This window comes from Diadema setosum, chromosome 7, assembly GCF_964275005.1.
Source record: "Diadema setosum chromosome 7, eeDiaSeto1, whole genome shotgun sequence".
NCBI lineage: Eukaryota > Metazoa > Echinodermata > Echinoidea > Diadematoida > Diadematidae > Diadema > Diadema setosum.
Genome location: NC_092691.1, coordinates 7,691,571 through 7,709,616, shown reverse-complemented (window position 1 = coordinate 7,709,616; position 18,046 = coordinate 7,691,571). Strand labels below are relative to the sequence as shown.

Sequence of the window (18,046 nt, the reverse complement as noted above, 5' to 3'; positions counted from 1 at the left end):
GCTTTGAAGTGGAATATAAGATCAAACAAGCGCAACAATCAAAGAAACAATCAAAACAATCAAAGAAAATGCAACCACCCATGCTATATTACTACTGGTTGAGAAAGTCGCATACAGTCGGTCTGTTTCTGGACTACTCCAAGGCCTTTGAAACAATAGATCACGAAATTCTCTTGTACAAACTAAATCATTACGGTATTCGTGGAAAGGCCTTGGAGTGGTTCAGAAGTTATCTTACCGGTCGAACTCAATTCGTTTCAGTAAATAATCATGACTCTGAAACAAATTGGATTTGTTGTTGTGTTCCACAGGGTTCCCTCTTAGGTCCTCTTTTATTCATTTTATATATCAATGACTTCCGGAACTCATCTTCTCTGCTGCCTTTTCTTCTGTTCGCAGATGACACAAGTCTCTTTTATTCTCACTCAGATCCTTATGTTTTGCTCGATTCTTTGAATAATGAACTTCAGTTGATATTTGAGTGGATTCAGGCAAATAAATTGTCGCTTAATATAAATAAGACTAATTATATTGTTTTTTAGTAACAAAATAGAATTTCTTCCAGGTTTAGTATTAGTGAACGGAATACAGTTAAACCAAATAGATTCAACAAAATTTTGTTTCATCGCAAAGAATTGCAATGAAACTCGGTTTTTTTTTTTCTGGGACACGCTGTATGATATCGTGGACAGTTCCTTTGTAAAAACCGCTAAATGCGCTAACCCCACATAATTTTAGGGTCACTAGAGAAATATTAATTTAATACATAAAGTTCGAGTTAAGCCCGCCGCACACTACACGATTTTGCCCCGATTCACCGGTCTTAAGACCTTAAGACTACAAGTGTGACGTCACAGTCTTGCTATTTTCTAGTCGTGCGACTGGGTCTTAGCGCCAGTCGTAGAGATTTGACATGTTGAATTTCTACGACTGGTCGTAGGCTTTCAGCCATTCACAATGCAGTAAAATGCAAGCGCACGCAGTGCGCACTGCGCGCGCTTTACAGTCGGGTCGTATAGTGTGCGGTGTCCGGTCGTACGACTGGTCGTAAGACCCAGCTTGGCTTAAGACTTTAAGACCAGTCTGATCGTGTAGTGTGCGGTGGCCTTTAAGAGGCACATGGTTTGACTCATCTGTTTAACGAGTGGGGTATTTGACCTTCAAAATATCATTCTCTGAACACTGATATGATATGATAGTCTGTTTCTTTTGTTTTAGAACACGTTTTTTTGTTTTATTTTCAAATGTTAAACTCAAATGTGTTTTACAGCAAACTGTAATTCATTTACTGTTATTAATGGCGTTTTACAAGGAAGGAGGACTTTACTTTATTGATAACACCCATATATTACTAGAAATTATGGCATATAATATTATAAAACCTGCGTGTACAGAGGTAACTAACCCTCATTTCAAGGATTTAAGGTGTATTTAAAAACATGTAAAGAACTTGAGTATCGCATTGCTAATAAGAATGGAAAACTTGTACTTCATTTCCGTAAATGGAGATTTGACATAATATGATGTAAAGGTATGTTATTGCGGTGAACACTCTGAATTTAACATATTGAAGCGATATTATTGTTTATGACTATACCATTGCATATGTACAACATTCTTATTGACTTTATTCTATGCTGCTTTGCTTTGATTCTCTTCATTTTTTTGACTTAATTTTTTGTTATTATTTATTATTAGTAGTATTTTTATCATTTCGAATTTTGTTATGATGTTTTGTAATCTTGTTAATTTGATCAATAAAAACTCAATGAAAAAAAAAATAAAACCTGCGTAAACCCCCCCCCCCCCCCCCGGCTAAATATTGGTTATTGGTAATGTTAGAGTTAAGATTAGGGTTAGGGTTAGGTTAAGGGTTAGGAGTTTGGGTTAGGGTTAGGATTAGGTTCAGGATTAGGTTTAGGATTAGGGCTAGGAAAAGGGTCCGGGGTAATGGCCCGGGGGTAATTGCCCTAGATCCACCAAAACAGCTACTAACATCACCGACTGTTAAACCAAGAAATTGAACAAAATACACCTGTTTCAGAATTTAAACGATTTCCAAGAAATTTTCCATGCAGCAATTTGTCAAACGTATTACCGAGTGACATCATATTCGATTTTTGTAGATTTAAGTGATAATCTATTTACATCTACTCGTTATAATGTTTTATTCAATTTTAAATTCCTGGTAATTACTGGTGCATTGGTGTTTGAATGAGAGAAAAAAAGTGATTAGAATCACCTGTAAGTTCAAGTATACTTCCATGCGGAACCCCGCAATCAATTTGGCTCAAAGAAGATATTTCATCGTTTAAGAAACCTATTTTCTTCTTTGTCTTGCAAAAAAACTTCTTAACCACTTCAAGGCCCATGCAACGTGTGGTATAGTAATTGAGTTTATAAGATAGAATGCCATGTTTAATCATGTAGGAGGCCTTGGAGAGGTTTTGACTTTTTTTTAGATTGGTATTAACCTATTTCCGATTATCAATTTAATTTTCTGCAAAAGCATAATAGATACCATGCAATCTTACCTGTTTTAACAAAGTTTTAAAAAGCCATTAATGAATTTTATCATACTATTGGAGTTATCCTGGACCTACCCAAGGCTTTTGATTCTATCGACTGTGATTTACGTCTCCATAGAATATATATATACACTGAATATATATTTTTCATGGTACCGTAAGAAAGGCATTGGAGTTGTACATGAGCTACCTTACTAATACCAAACAATATTTTACTTATCAATGGTTATACATCTATTGCGTAGAACGTCAGTTGTGTTGTTCCTCAAGGTAGCTTGTCTGGACCCCTTTTATCAAGTTGTTCTTTATGAACGATATATTTGTCGAATTCATTTTAGAATTCTCTTGATAGTAATATAAAAGAAGCTTAAGTTTGAAGGCCTTTACCTTTTAATTTAAGAAAGTTTTATGAAATTTGTACATTTCAGAATGAGCTCTATCTTTGTATGCCTTAATTTTTACCGCAATCTCTTATCGTTTTAATACAGATTTTATACTTCATTAGATTTGAGAGCTTATACTCTATCTCAATCCCTCTTCCTTATCCCTTTTCTCAGTCTGTCTACTATGTAGATAGTCTCTACCCGTAATTTATTCCACGCTTTCACCTTTCCTTTTTATTCGATTACATGAGAGCTGTCTCGTTTGCTTTTGTGTTTGTGTGTGTGTACTTCGTTTCTGTCTTAATACTTTACCTTCTTATGCCTCATTTTATCAGATTAATTTTTTTTTTTTTTTGTAATTAGATTTTTTTTTTTCTGAGGGGAATACATAATACAATCTCTGCTTTTTAGGCAGTTTTTCGGTATTCGCCAAATTTACAAAATTGTATCAATGTTCTTAGTTTTTGTTTTTATTGCATTGTTGTATTGTTAGTATGTGTATTCAAATGTTTTAATCGTATGTGTTGGAAATTAAATAAACGAACGCAACGCAACGAGGTTCAGGAAGACCCCGGCAGTTAAAGATAATTTCGCATGTGATGAACCATGTTCTTTGCGAAATCCAAATTGATTCTTTGACAGAAGATAAGTATAATTAAAAAATCATATTTTTTTTTTTAGTTTATCTTGATTTTGATTCCTTCATTCTTTTACCATAGGTATCTTGCTGTACGGATTGCAACCGATAAACTAAACTCCTATACATGAAGTATCAAATTAGTGTTCTATTGATTCCTTTGAATACAAAAAAAAAAATGACAATAAAATTCTGAAACAGATTGACGATATTGAGGATTTAATCGACTTCCACTCATCTCAAATAATGTGCACTCTTTCCGGCTCACGTCTTCAAATCTTTTGCTTTTATTTTGATCTCATCTTCTGTTTAATAATGTTATTCCAGACCGCTTCTGCAAGCCATTATATAAAATGCCCTACGTCATATGTCAATTCTGAGTATAAACTATCCAATGTCTCTTAATGTCGCTTCATGAATCATAAAAATAAAAAAAAAACAAACAAACTTGGCAGGCAATTTTCACCTCTCATTTTACTCTAGAATTCCTCGTGAAATCTGATTAAGACTAGAGAGTATCAAACATGTCAAATACTCAAATAGTGCTCTCAGTTTACTGTAAACCCAGTGAACCTTCAAATGTATTTTTTTTTTCTTTTGGATTGAAGAAGGTATTTTGCTTTTTTATTTAGGTGATTTTCGCCAAAAGGTATTAAGTAGTTGTTCCTTGATCTGAAATGTTCTCCAACGAATTGATATACAGAAGTTAAAATGGTGATGTTATGGCGGTGTCATTTTTGTATCGTTTTTATGCTACCAACATATAAAATCAGGTGAAGATGGCGACGTCCAACTTGTCGACGGTGAAGGTGCTTGGGCTGGCAGACTTCAGGTTTACCACGACCAGAGGTGGGGTACGGTTTGTAATGACAGCTGGTCTTACGAGAATGCGCTGGTTGTCTGCCATCAGCTCGGCTACCAGGGTGTAGTTACGCCCTACCGTGACTTTGGCCCAGGGTATGGTCCAATCCACCTTGGTGAAGTGGAGTGCATGGGAAACGAACATACCTTGACGGCCTGCTCGCACAGTGCATGGGGTGCCAGTGGCTGCACATCCCACGAACAGGATGTTGGTGTCGAGTGCACGGAGGAGAGGTTAACGAGTAAGTGATATGCTTGTGTATGCCTTAGGATTAAATAATTAAGTGGAATTGCTTAAGGGTGAGACAGGTTCTGGAGATGGTGTCTCCCCGTCAACGAAAGGGTGAGTGAAAATTAACTCTGTCCAACTTATGTCCAACGGACCTTGATTCTCTCTAACCCTATCTCCCAAAACCATGGTTATATTCAGCTCAGCTCCGTTTGTAACAACCAGAAACTAAATAAAAAGAGTTTGTTTTGTAAATGCTGGGAGAGGGTATGGCTTCAGGATTACGGCAGTAAGGGGTTGGGGACTTCAATGTCTCCAAAGAAAACAAGTGTAACGGCAAAAACATAGCAGGTATTACATATTGCCTATTGACTACCTAAACGGATACTTACATATATTCTGTATTTTGTGAGCCTTCTATCTGTACTCTTTTCATTCCTTCTGACATGACGTTGTGTTGAGTGCAGGTGAAGAAGGTGATCTACGTCTGGTTGGCGGTTCTACATCCGACCGGGGACGAGTCGAAATCTTTCACGACTTCGAGTGGGGTACTATCTGCGATGACAGCTGGTCGAGAACTGAAGCTGTTGTGGCCTGTCGTCAACTCGGTTATGATTGGGTTGTCAATTCAAACGAATACTTCGGGGCTGGTGAAGGACCGATCCACCTGGATGAAGTTTATTGCACAGGATATGAATTGCGATTGGAAGACTGCAGTCATGATGGCTGGGGTGCCCACGACTGCAATCATTACGAAGACGTTGGGATCCACTGTTCGCATGGTGATACAAGCACTGGTAAGAACATCTATGGAATTCTTTTCGACCGTAAAAAACGAGTGAAATGAAATTTTCTATCAGCTGTTTATTATCTAGCCTAAAAATCATGAAGTAATCATAATATAGTAACGCCAATGTCCACGATTAGACATTTTCTGCATGTTCAAGTTGATTGTCAGTTGCCGTTGATGTTGTATTTTTACTTCCTGACCTTGTTTCTTCAAAGTCGTGGAAAGGAAACGCTCTCTATTAATCTATTCATGATTGTTGTTGTTTTTTTTTACATGTTACATGCAGCTTTACCACCGGAGACCCATGTTGAGTTGGTAGGATGGGCGATTGCACTTATCGTAATTGCAGCCGTCGTTGTGGTGGTCTTTGTTGCTGCCATCGTCATATGCTTATGTTCGACAACGAAGAAACCGGGGACCATTGCGACTTCAGGAATTCAAGTCAGCGGCCAAACCATGCCCACTGGGCACACTAACTCTGTGGCCTTAGCACAGAATGGCGTGATGTATTACAACCCAAACGATATGCCGACGAGTGGTGGGGCACTGCCTAATTACTCTGACGTCATGACAGACTCACACATTGACTCCAAACAATCCATGGACATTGGCGATCCTCGTAGGGGTATACCACTACAATCAGAAGGAACGGATATGTGTTCTGTAGATATTAAGACAAAGGATAATGTTTAATCTACTACATATTGCTCATAGATGTTCGATGTACTTTTAGTAAAGGACAGAGCAATAGCAGCAGAAAAAGAAGCAATCGATCCTCTGAGTTTTTAAAATTATCCTTCATGCGTCATCGTTACAACATCTGGGTACATTTTGTATTTAGCAGCTGCTATTAATCTTGTCAACGGTATTGCCAAGATTACGGAGGTTATTACTGTTTTTTTTAATATAACATTGCCTTTTAGATCCATTTTGTTACCTTTTGCAGCCTTAAAAAACACTGGCGACAATTTTAACTTGAAAAATATACTCTTATCAGTTCATGAAGTGTAGTTTAGGTCGCAATCAGCTGTATAGATGGTCAGTCTCTGGAGATCATCTTTGCCTGATACAAAATGTCTCTGAGGACTAATCTGAATTTATGAAATAATTTTGATAGGAAGTAGTATTATGCAGTGATCATCTTGAATCATTGCGCTTTACATTTCGTACTTCTATCTGATGTGATACCAACATTTACTTTGAGGTGTGCACATTACGGAGTCTCAAAGGTCTCAAATTCAAGTGATGTGCAGTTTAATGTTTCCAGGTTAGCATGCCCGGTCAGTGACGGGGCATTAAGCTGCACATTACTTGAATATGAGACCGTTCTGAAGCAAATAATTTTCACACAACAATAGATATATAATGTACTCTTAAATGAATCCCACAATAATTGGAACAATCATCCCCAAGCATTCGCACTGATTCCCAGTGATCAGTTACTAGCCTTCCCCTTGAAACATAACTATAAATTCAAAAACATGTTTGTGTATGATGATGTCATGTAAATTGCTAACAAACAAAACAATATCGAATAACAAACAATTACGATATTGGCGAAAACAATTAAGAGCTGAACTTACGTACCCTTTTGCAGTTCACTGTGAGTCCGTGTGTGTTCAGCGCGAGGATTGTGACCTGATTTTTTTTTTTTTTTAGGTTTCTAAGTTTTAGTTAAGGTTTTCAAATTTTCAAGCTCATATACATTTATTCAACTCAGATCAATCACAAAATACAGAGGTACATTAAGATGAAAAAGACCTATACTGTGATTATGATAAGGAGGACATGTCCCGAGAAGATTCATAAAGGCCATTTCACACCTTTCCGGGCAAGCCTTGCGTGCAACTTGCGTAGAACAATTTTTACTACCCAGAGGTCCCCGCAGATGACCCGCACATGACAGTACCTAGGACGTATCTCACCCGTAGTCGCTCGGAGGTGCGCACGCAAATCCTTTTTCCCGCAACCATGTTAAGGTCCTCTCACACCTTTCCGGGCAAGCTAGGATTTGGGCGAGTTTTGCATGTGTCTTAATCGCTAGACGCGTTATACTTAAGTTCTACTTGCGGGTATTTTGTGTGACCTGCGTGCCAGGCGCCTGGGGACTGACAACTTTAATAGTGAAGGAATTCGTCTGATGGAATGGCAGGAAACCAACAGAATGTCAGTAACTTGGCCGCATACGGGGAAAGCGAAGTGCCTGCGTGGGAGGTGCCTGCGAAGTGCTGCTAATGGAATCCAACTGGCGCTCTGCGTGGACCTCTGCGGGCAATGCCCGCGACTCACCCGGAAAATGTTTTAACAAATTTCAGAATATTAAAGTCGAAGGTGACTGAAACTGTTGCCTTGTTCTACATTAACTCTGTTCTAACATGTGTTTCTATGACTACAAAAGAAAGCTCGAACAAACGGAGAAAATCGTGAAAACTACAGTGTACAAAGGCTTAGGAGAAAATATCTATGTAGTACTGACGGTAAGGCAATGATATGGATATCATAGTAATGATAGTGGGTGTTTGTTTTGCCCCTTACCAGTCTGTCTGAGTAATATAAGGGCACCATAAATTCCTCAATCAGCATGAACAGAAAAGAAATGAAAGGTCAATACTTTAAGATGCAGTGTTGAAACCCATTCATGAGAAATAATAATTTTTGTTTTAATCATCTCATTAGAAAAGGTATTTTTGTCTAATGGTATTAATTCTGTTTGACTCTTGAATAAATAAGACACTGATGAGGGACAAGAAGTACTTTTTAGAACATATTTTGCAAGACTAACACGCACGGGAAAAAAATCCAGTGAGACATCCATATAAATCATTGCAGTAATAACGAAAGCTACCATGATAATGAAGTACATTGTGGTATGTCTTGACCTCGATATAATCATCAAAAATCAAACTTAACTTTAAAGGAAACCAAGACCCAAAGAGAAATGTGAATTGAGTGAAAGCAGCAACATTGGTAGAACAAATCAGTGAAAGTTTTAGGAAATCGGAAAATCGATGCAAAAGTTATGAATTTTTAAAGTTTTGGTGTTGGAACCGCTGCAGGATGTGGAGACTACTTGAGTTTATGACATAATTATGTGTGGACAACAACTATTAAGAATGGTGCTTATATTTTATCTGTTTTATCTTATTGCAGTTCTATCTGGGGAAACACGTATTCTTGCCATACTCAAAGACTTTTTATGCTACAAAAGAAAGCAATTCGAATTTGTAAAAAGTCAGATTATAGAGCATCAACATCTAAACTTTTTAAATCATTACACACTCTTAAATTGGCAGATTTGAGTAAAATACAAATATGTTCTTTTATGCAACGTTTCCATGGTAAAACTCTTTCAACTTATTTACAAAATATGTTTTCTGTGAACTCTGATGTACATAATTATTATACAAGATCGTCAAATCATTTTCATCGATGGCGTTTTTTTAACCGATAAATCTAAATATTCGTTGCGTCATACTGGTTCCGTTTTATGGAATACGTTAGAACTTAGCAAATTCAAAACACAGTTTAATAATATGTTCAAAAGGCAGTACAAGAAGTTATTGATTAGTAAGTATTGATTGGATTATATGTATAGATGTATTGGTCTTTCTTCTATTTGTATTATGGTGTTTAATGTTTTTCTCTTTTTTCCTTTTTTTTTCTTTTTGTTATAATTGATTTGATTTTTCTACGTGCATACCATTTTCCGATCAACCAAACACATAATGTTAATGAGTTTCTGTTTTCTATGTACCTATGATGTCTGTTTTCCCGATGTGTTTTTTTTTTATTCTTTTGTCTTTATCATAATCCCACCTTGTTTTGTTGTCGTTTCCATTGTTTTTAAACTCACTTTTTGTACAATTTGCTCATATTCACATGTATTTTTGTATTATATATTGAATCGGAATTAAAGAATGAATTGAATTGAATTGAAAAAAAAATATAAAGAAAATTCAACATGTTTTCACTTTTCTAGCAAAATGAAAGAGCACTTGACTAACCGCTTTCAAAAAACATGGGGAATAATTACTACCCTTACATATGTCAGTATTAAATTGATGGAATGAGTCATTTTCGTGAAAAAATGAATTTTTGTGGAATTCCCTTTATATTTTCTTTATATTGTTGTCCACACATTACGTCATAATCTCTAGTAGTCTCCTCATCCAGCGGTTCCAACACCAAAACTTTAAAAATTCATAACTTTTGCATCGATTGTCTGATATTCCTCAAACTTTCACTGATGTGTTCTACTAATATTGCTGCTTTCACTTAATCCACATTTCTCTTGGGTTTTGGTTTTCTTCAATTACATATTAAACAAAGCAGTAGCAGAGGAGGAAAGTAATTCATTTGTTTTGTGCTCTTAAATATACAAATGTACTACAATGCTGAAGAAGCCAACATTCAAACTTGTTAAATTTCATTTATCTCATTGCATCTAAAGGGGTCAAAAAGAGTTGGCGGCGACATTTGAATTCTGCTTGATTCTGTATCATTTAATGAGTAACATCATATGAGGTTTAACCCGATAAACCTATCATAAAAAAAAAAAATCTATTTTTAAACGTGACGCAGATTGTAAGTTAATTGTTTGTTTCAATTGAGTGATAAGACGCTCCTCAAGAATTTCATTTATCTTACAATCTTCAGATCGTCATAAATTACTTGCTCTTCCCTGTGTACATTCTTGGTTCAGAGTTCAAAGTCTGATTATCCGAATCTCATAGACAATCACTGATATTTGTCACTACACATATTATGTCAAATTTCGTGAATTGCATGTATGAAATGCATGTATATATGAATTGCCGCTTTAGAAAGAGGCAGTCTTTCAGGCAGTTGTTGAAACGATAAAAGGATAGACTCAGGATTGAGGAGCAGGATCGCTGAGGAAACACGATAATGTCGGTGTGTGTCACAGCATGGAGCTACACTTGTAGCCCCATGGTCAAACTATGGATCCTGGCTGTTATTTGTGGGATGACATTCGCCGATGTTGGTAAGAGCTCTAGTGAAGTTGATCGTATCACATCCCGTTTGTGATTTGAATAACTTTCGAATTTAGTACTTTCAGACGGGTTTATGAGAATAAAAAGAACGAAATGTAAATGTAAATCTACCTCGCAATTGTACTTCAGAAGATGTAACGAAATGTGAAGCAACGGTCTCTCTTTTGGGTGTCATCTTTTAAAGCGTCACATCTTACCCGTGACATATGCAAAATTTCAACAAAATTTATTATCTTCATTGTACAACACCACTAAAGAGCTTAACAATAAATCCAGAAAATGCATGTCTTCCTCCAGTTTTGAATCTTATGATAAAAAGCCTTAATTTGAAAAGTTATGTAACATCTACTCACTAATCGGAAGGAAGCCTGTCTATTGACAAATCTCCCTCTTCCGTAGCAAATAAGAGGATCGTTAATCCGCGGTTTGGGAGATTTTTTTTAACCTTTTATCGCAATGGAGAATCTTCGGAATAGCAAATAGCTCAAAAATGTGTGCTTTCTTGATATTGACGCAGAAATATCCCTTCCTTTGAGTATTGTTCTTCCTGTTATTTCAGTGATTTAGATAGTTAGATTGGTTAGATCTTTCCCTTATTCAATCAATGCCTCGTATTGTGGCAGTTCTTTCGTACTATCACTGGACATCATCGTTGCATTTGACTGTTTCGCCGTATTTTTTTTTTTACTACACGTGTAGCTCACGCCAGAAAGATCGCCTCCATTTTCCCTGCTCACACATACCTTATTATAATCCTGTTAGTAACATCGTTTCCTGTGAGATAATGCATAAAACCGTGTCTTCAAAGCTCTTTCTTTAAAGGTTCTCTTCTTTCTGATGTAGCACACTATTTCATTTGGATTAGCCACTCATGACGACGAGGTTTCGTAAACATCGAACATTGCCTAATGATATCATTCTGCTTTATATTGCAAAATTATGTGACTGATATTTTATTAGGCGGAGTAACAGCCTAGCTGATTTGAAGTTTGGGTGGAGCTGTTCTTGTGTGTGTGTGTGTGTGTGTGTGTGCGTGTGTGTGTGTGTGTGTGTGTGTGTGTTTAAAGACCTACCCACTCCTTGCAACTGATTAACAGCTTGCCCTACATCGACGTAAATAAGCACTGAATTGATCAGTGTTTTAGTAGTAGCCATGATAAGAAATCATGGGGGTACATACTCGAGCAGGATTTGAACCTACGACCTCCTGATCACCGGACAGGCGTCATCTCCACTAGACCACCGAGCTTTCGCCCGAAAGCAAGTGTTGGTTTTAATCCTTATAGCAGGCAGCGGGTACTGCTTTGTTATTCAAATTCATGATTTTCTTTCGTCGAAATGTTTTCATTGCAACTGATTGACAAATTGCCCTACATCGACGTAGATAAGCACTGAATTGATCAGTGTTTTAGTAGTAGCCATGATAAAAAAAAAAAAAAATCATGGGCGTACATACTCGAGCAGGATTTGAACCTACGACCTCCTGATCAGGCGCGGTGGAGCACCCCAATTTGCATCTCATTATCGCCCCGTTCTATTTGAATTTCCAACGGGCATCCACGGCTGCCCGAAACTGTGTGCATGAAAAAGTCAAATCTTTACCTTCTCCTTGTGCCGCTATGCGTGCCGCTAGTAAACTCAAACTTCCCACACTATCTAAGTTTTTAAAAACCTTCCTTTTGATGAAAAAATTATGAAATTTGCTGCACTAGAACTTGAGATATTAAAGCGTTTTGAAAATCACCTCTCGCAAAACATGCTCTCTGTTTTTTTCCGACTGGACTATGGCCGGGCTCCAATGTGTCCGAAAGTGGCAACATAAGTTCATCAGGCCTCAATCCATATATGGTGAAAGTTTTCGCTTTGTACCACCTGTACTTTTTGAGAAATCAACTTGTTTCTACAGGGTTTGGAATAGAAAATTGTAGTCGGCGAAACAATTGAAAATGACGTCATTTCTTTTCCCGTAATATTGGGCATGCGTGGTACGTGAGATTCAGGATTTCGTGCTCATTGTTGGTATTGTTGGTTTGCATGTGACGCAGTCAATTTTGCTGAGTGTCGCACGGCGGTGATTGCTGAGCTGCTGCCGCGCACGCTGCATGCAGCAATGCGTTGTGTGTGCTGTGACATGCAACGCCACAGTGACGCGATTAATTATACATGGGACCGACCTGTACGCTTTGCGTTCGTGTCATTTTTGACATCACCTTCTGTTTTTTTCCGACACAACCATGGCCGGGAATATTATGGTATGAAATTTAAAATGCAAGCAGATAAATAAATTTCGGTGTACTTTGTTTGAATGGCGCTTTTGTTCCGCAATCACACTTCGTGAATTTTAGGATGATTTTCGAGGCATATTTTTGGTAATTTTGCTCGCCAGGTTTTCGCTAAAATTTCACATTTTATCATTGTCAAATCCTTTAATATGTTATATGTGCATATTCGGACATGTTTTCAAATTCAAACTAACTCAATTTTAATCCGAAAATAGGTTTCCTGAAATTGTTATTAGCTTGAGAAGTTGTTTACTTTTTCTCAACTACGCGAGTACATGTTGTTTACTTTATGCAAATGAGGCTCGGCTGCCGATGGATTTCTGCGAGATAATTGGGGTGCTCCACCGCGCCTGTGATCACCGGACAGGTATGACGGGCCTGGAGTGACGAAATTCAACACAACCATACAACTATACAGCCATGGAATGGATGTCAGGTTTTATCCAATAAAAACGCAAGAAACCGTACAACTATGCAACTGTGCAACTATGCAACTGTGCAACTGTACAGCCCTAGAATGCCTGTATGGTTGTCACTCGTACGGACCGAAGTGCCATTAACCGAACAACCATGCATCCCTACATGCATTACGGAACGCCTGTAGGGTTTTAGCCAATCAGGACGGGAAAAACCCGACAGACATACAAAAATACATGAGTGTAGGAACGGCTGTAGGGTTTTAGCCAATCAGGACGCGAAAAAACCGACAGACATACATGCATGGGTGTGGGAAAGACTGTAGGGTTTTAGCACACCAGAATACATTAAACTCGACAGACATACACACATGCATTAGTGAGGGACGGCTGTTGGGTTTTAACCATTCAGCCTTTCCCTCTGCACGTAATTAGCCTTGGGGCTCTGCTAACCACTGAAATCCCCTGACAGATTTATTATACCGTTGGTGCAATGGTCTCCATTCTTTCCACATCAAGGGTTCATGACCTGCCCTCCTAAGGCAGGTGTGGACGTATACTCAGGGAGGTGCTTGGAGAGAATGAAACTTTACATGTGTGCATGTGTGTATATCTGTCGAGTTTATTGCATTCTGGTGTGCTAAAACCCTACAGCCATTCCCACACCCATGCATGTATGTCTGTCGTGTTTTTCGCGTCCTGATTGGCTAAAACCCTACAGCCGTTCCTACACTCATGTATTTATGCATGTCTGTCGGGTTTTCGCGTCCTGATAGGCTAAAACCCGACAGGCGTTCCGTAATGGGATGCATGGACGTATAGTTGTTCGGTTAATGACACTTCGGCCCGTACGAGTGACAACCATACAGGCATTCTAGGGCTGTACAGTTGCACAGTTGCATAGTTGCACAGTTGCATAGTTGTACGGTTTCTTCCGTTCTGATTGGTTAAAACCTTACATCCATTCCATGGCTGAATAGTTGCATAGTTGTACTAATTTTGACTCCCCTCGCCTGCCATAGACAGGCGTCATCTCCACTAGACCACCGAGCTTTCGCCCGAAAGCAAGTGTTGGTTCTAATCCTTATAGCAGGCAGCGGGTACTGCTTTGTTATTCAAATTTATGATTTTCTTCCGTCGAGATGTTTTCATTGCAACTGATTGACAAATTGCCCTACATCGACGTAAATAAGCACTGAATTGATCAGTGTTTTAGTAGTAGCCATGATAAAAAAAAAAAATCATAAGCGTACATACTCGAGCAGGATTTGAACCTAGGACCTCCTGATCATCGTACAGGCGTCATCTCCACTAGACCACCGAGCTTTCGCCCGAAAGCAAGTGTTGGTTCTAATCCTTATAGCAGGCAGCGGGTACTGCTTTGTTATTCAAATTCATGATTTTCTTCCGTCGAGATGTTTTCATTGCAACTGATTGACAAATTGCCCTACATCGAGTAAATAAGCACTGAATTGATCAGTGTTTTAGTAGTAGCCATGATAAAAAAATCATGGGCATACATACTCGAGCAGGATTTGAACCTACGGTGAAAGTTATGGTGAACCTATGGTGAAAGTTTTCGCTTTGTACCACCTGTACTTTTTGAGAAATCAACTTGTTTCTACAGGGTTTGGAATAGAAAATTGTAGTCGGCGAAACAATTGAAAATGACGTCATTTCTTTTCCCGTAATATTGGGCATGCGTGGTACGTGCGGAGAGCTGTGGATATTTTTGGATAGTTACGGATAGTTACAGATTGTTATAAATAATTATGGACAGTATTGTTTTCTGTGACGATCCCTGCTAAGTCAGTGTATTATGACAGCAAGGTTATCACATATTGGACTGTCTTACATTGTACACTGGCATGACTGGGGAAAACCGAAATTGAATTACGTACAAGTTGTGAAAAAATTCGTAATCCTTTAATTTGCTGTACAGTGATAAAAGATATATGAAATGTTGAATTTGAGGTTTGAATTTTATTTGTGCAACTCAAATATGAATAAACTTCATAAATGTAAAGAATACATAACATAATTATACCACAAATATATACAATATAGATCGATAAGTTAAACATCAGAGTAAGAAAATTATTACTCACAGTCATGGAATAGACAAACTGTGGTTACGTTGTCGTTGTGCAGCGATATTCATGACTTATTTGGTTATGTTAAGGAGATTTTTATAATAAAACAATGCTTATTAAATTTCCAGAGAAAAAAAGACATCAAGACTTCAAACACCCCTCCCACACCCAAGTACAATATATATACAAAAAATGTAATACATATTCCATGGAGCGTAAAATGGGTAAGACTATAGAGAAAATTCGTTCTCAGTTTTCAAGTTGATTTATGTCACTTCCAACTAACAAAATAATTAGAAATACAATGAAACACTCGAATACACAGATGTCAGGAAATCAGTACCACAATGCGATGAACAGAATAACATCGTAAAAGAGATACAGGTAAATTATCAACAGAGATACAAATAACTGTTACGTCACTGTTGTGAATGCATAAACAATATTGCTGGAAATGGAGGAGACTGCTAAAAAGCAGGGCTTGTAGAATGCAGTCCCCTCATACAAAAAAACCCCACATATATATAATTGCAAAAAACAGCAACAACAACAAGAATTTCCCTAAACGGTAGTAAAAAAAAAAAGAAGACAGACAGAGTAATACACACATACAATACATGCACACATACCAACGCACATTAACAAACACAAAGCGGCTCTTTTATAAGGAAAGATTGATGAGAGGATAGAAAGATAGTAAGGAAGGTAGGAAGTCCGAGGTGGAAAGGGCGGAGGAGAGGGAAATGGTGGGTCATAACCAGGGCACTGGAGGCACAGAACCACGGGCTCGCTGATAAACAAAAGAGTTGTGAGGTAACCGACGCAACAACGATTTTGAAAATCAAAAGTAAAAAAAAAAGAATTAATTATTTTTCTGCATACGAAGTCTTCAAATAATTCTTTAACTTTAAAGAAAATGTATTAAAACTTAAAGCTTCTTTTATATTATTGTCAAGAGAATTCTAGAATTTTGGTCCAGAAAATGAGAATAAAGATTTTGCAAAAACCGTCCTAGTCAAAGGCAAATGATATTGATGGGATTGACGGGTTGGATATGCATGAACAGTTTCATTCTTTAAGAACATGGAATCAATCAAAAGGGGGAGAGAATGGTTAGTGAATTTGTGCATGAATTGTCCTAATTGCAAACGATTAAGGTCAAAAATTTTCAAAATATTATTTTCGTGAAGTAAATTATTAGTATGACTTCTCCACAATTCGTGAAAAAATGATACGAAGAGCTTTTTTCTGTAATAATAATATTTCTCGGTAAATTTTCCGGCGAATTACTGAACAGCACGCATTTTGTTTTCTTTTTTTTTTTTGCAAATTTATTGACAGTTTGTTCGCTCTTATCTAATGGAGTAACTTCGTTAATTCACCGTTTAAAGTATCAATAATCGATCAGAATCAGAATCAGATAAAACACAGTATTATCATCCGCAAACAATATGAAAGAGAGGATGTTTGAAGAATTTGATGTATCATTGACATATAGAATTTTGACATGGACATAGAGAATTTTATATAGTTATCGCTGTCACACACCTTTCCCGGCCAGAAAAGTGAATGAAATGCTGTCACCCCATCCCTTACCCAAAATATTGCCTTTTCGTAAACAATATACATTCAAAGAGTGCAAGAAAAAAAAAGTTTAGAACAAAGGGTCAACCGATGTCATGAGTATATGGGTGCAACCTAAAATGACCATTTTGTGGGAGAAATGTCATAATTTGACCATGCGGTTCTGCCTCTCCACTGCTCCGACTGTGTTGTAGCATTCCTTCAGGTAAATGCGCTGCAGCTTGGCAACACGAGTTATGTGGCTTCCCACGAGTCTCTGTGTTCCCATGCCAGTGGAAAACGGAAGGACGTAATCGTCCGCAGCATCGGTAGCTGTCCTCAAATATCCGTAAGCGGACTAAAGTGTTGAGATACGTTAACTTGCGGTTACTTTCGGATACTTCCGGTGGACGTAAACGAACGCAAACGGACGGGAGGTGAAATTTCTTGCGGATGGTATGCGTCCAGGCTACGGATAGTTACGTTCAGTTACGGAAAATTACGTTTGGTTGCGGTTACTTGCGTAAGTCTGCATCCGTAGAATCCCTCTGCGAAATTTTGAACATTTCAAAATTTCGCAGGCTTGGCGCCGTCATTGTGCGTTTCTTTACGGATGAGTTACGGACAGATACGTCTACATACGTCCCTGCGGATGCCTGCGTCCACGCTGCGTCCCTCTGCGTTCACTCATTCGTATCTATCCGCGGCGGACGTAACCCATCGCAAAGCACTGTGTGACTGGGGCATAAGGATTAGAACCAACACTTGCGTTCGGGCGAAAGCTCGGTGGTTTGTGGAGATGACGCCTGTCCGGTGATCAGGAGGTCGTAGGCTCAAATCCTGCTCGAGTATGTACGCCCATGATTTTTTATCATTTCTACTGCTACCCATTCCTGTTCTTAATTCTAAGTTTAGCAGCGTAACCTTCAGCATGAGTGTTCTATTTCATTTTCGTTTTCATTTTTTTTTCAAAATGATACTTCCTTTTTCCCCCAGCCATGGGCTTTTTGAAAGTGTGACTGAAAACCATACAGACACTTCAAACGCAGTTAATGTTACTTTTGATACGATTACGCAATCATGAAAGGTGCTTTTCATGGGTTGAATATGGTGCTTTTTATGGGTTAAGTACTCTGTAAGTTTGAATATTCATAATCTGATAATCCCCTATAAGTTGAAGAGAACTACGTCAAATTTTCTTTTGTCTTGCACAAAATTAAGAAGTTACTAAGTACACTTGAATAATCCA

General features: G+C 37.9%; 1 pseudogene; it reads left to right on the top strand.

The window, feature by feature from the left end:
* The window catches only part of LOC140230666 (scavenger receptor cysteine-rich domain-containing protein DMBT1-like), a 50,065-nt pseudogene that overhangs the window by 14,386 nt on the left and 17,633 nt on the right, over positions 1-18,046 (top strand).